The sequence below is a fragment of the Alosa pseudoharengus genome, unplaced genomic scaffold, assembly GCF_046254945.1.
Source record: "Alosa pseudoharengus isolate Yale_2024_CS ecotype anadromous, Long Island Sound unplaced genomic scaffold, YU_APseudo_1.1 YU_APseudo_1.1_scf_8, whole genome shotgun sequence".
NCBI lineage: Eukaryota > Metazoa > Chordata > Actinopteri > Clupeiformes > Clupeidae > Alosa > Alosa pseudoharengus.
In genome coordinates, this window is record NW_027468870.1 from 962,501 (window position 1) to 965,000 (window position 2,500).

Below are 2,500 nucleotides of genomic sequence, written 5' to 3' on the forward strand. Positions count from 1 at the left end.
AGTGTCCAGCACACCACAGGTGAGTTACAGTCCAGCCCAGCATTAACATTACATAGTGTACATGAGCATGTCTTGTAGCTTGAGTATGTAGTGTAGTTTAGGTTCTTTGATAGGGCAATCATTTTGTTGGCAGAATGCGTTCTGTGAAGTAGGGCCTTTACAGAGCCCATGTACAACATGAGGCATGCATTATTATGCTATGAGCTAGGTTGTTGATTGGCTGGTTACAGTACATACTGTACTACAAAGGAGAACGGTGGAGAAAGGTGGGACATAGGTCATACTTCATGTTTTTTAGCCAAAGACCAAACAATACACACCTCCCGCAGTGCACCCTGATTATCTCCACATAATATTATATAATCAGTAACCATGGTATTCAGCTTCATTCAAACATGTCAATAAATTGTAGTCTCTCTTGGTACTTTTAAATGTTTTATCTCTGTTTTATATCTTAATTTCCAGGTTGTCAGCTGTTGGCTCAACAACAAAGCAGAAAGACATAGTGGACCACTGGCTAGCCACACCACATGATAGTCACAGAGTCTTCTACATTGCAAGACTGATTTACCCATTGCTTCTGTGACAAGATGGGTCTTGTGTTCCTGTGATCGGACAGCTCAACAATGCATCATTCTAACTGACACCAGATGGATTGATCTTTTCTGCTGATCAGATGGGTTTTCAGATTGTCCGTCTGGCCAGAGGGGGACCACTACACTGGCAATGGCTTGGGTTTGCCTTAGGGTCCGCCAACCATAGAGGTTTCTGCCCAAATCAACCAGCGGTCAACAGGTGCTGCTGGCCAGTGGATCTACATTTTTGTAATGATAACCTGTTTTTTTGTAAATAACACTATAGATTATGGATTATTCCAAGGAAGACACACACTGATCAATACATACTTATCTTAAGGGACACAAAGAGAGGAAGGACTCCATCCACTAATATTGGACATACAGTATGGTGTCATTGTCTTGTGTATCCATCCAATGCAAAGCTAGATTAATATGCAATACTTGCAATAATTTGTTATGCCATGTGAAATGATTTGGTTAAAGTTGAAAACCACACTCGTATGCATTAGCTCTTGCAAAAATATTTAATGGAGCATGTCTACAACAGACGCGTATGGGCCCTAGGCCATACTGGGGCCGATACGCTGATGATGGCCTAGAGCTGAAACGTGTCCGTTTGTAGACATGGCTTTAAAAAAAAAAAAATGTCATGTCTTTCTTTGAACTCACACCCAAAGATGTCTTTTATTTTGAGCACGCCTGTTCCTGTGTATCTTTTTGTTTTTTTGGTACCTTTGCTCACGCTACCATGTGTTAGTTTTGTGTAGTGCTGAATGTATTAGGGAAGCTGAACACCTTTGCTGTGTTTTATCTGTATGAAAGAATCCCCTGGTTAAATAAATCACACCTTTTAATTGACCTTGATACATAAATGTATGTTGTGCTGAAATAAAGCAATTTCACTGCTGGGCTCACCTGTGGCAAATAATTTCACTGACACCACCTGCTGTGGCAAGTGTGATGCACCAGACATCCTTAGAAACTACCATTCAGACACCCATATTGGCCAAACTGGCCTTGATGAGTCACACAAGGATTTTTATGAAATGTTGGTGTGTGGCAAGTTATTTTGATACAGGGGATGATAACAAACTCATATGGGGGGTAGATATCATATGACATATTTCATGTGTTGCAAGCCACCTCTGTGGTTGTGGCTATAGATCACTGCCCCCTTCCATCATGGACAATCCCTAGTCAGGAAATGCTGAGCCTGCATTATGTCCCTTCCACCTGTTTGTATCCAGGAGCCAGGTGAAGCTCTGCAGTATTCTACAGCACCTTTGTAACCTTAGCCAGGGGAGGGTAGCTATGCTGTAGAGGACATCTTGCCTTGTTCTTGTCCCGAGAAATACTTTCCCCATCTGCCCTCAATACTATAAACCGGTTGTCTTAACATTGCACAGATTGGTCTTGGCCCTCTTGAGATCATATATGACCAGCTACTTGGATCCATTACAGTTCACATACTGCCCAGAGGTGGGTGTTGAGGATGCCATAATCTACCTGCTCCACAGAACACACTCTCACCTGGGCAGGACTAGTAGCACTGTGAGGATCATGTTCATTGATTTCTCAAGTGGTTTTAACACCATACAGCCTATGCTGCTACATGAGAAGATTCAGGTAGACACCTCCACAACCTCATGTAGTTTTGAGTACATAGGTTGTGCAACTGAAAGGGTGTGTCTGGTCAAGTGGTCAGTGGCGTAGGAGCACTACAGGGGAGTATGCTGTCTCCTTTCTACTTCACACTGTACACCTCAGACTTCTAGTACAACTCTGAGTCATGTCACCTACAGAGGTTCTCAGATGATTCTGCAATTGTGGGGTGTGTCAGTGATGGTGAGGAGTACAGGCAACTGGTGAACCGCTTTGTGACATGGTGCAGGAGCAACCACCTTGTCTTGTATGTGGCTATG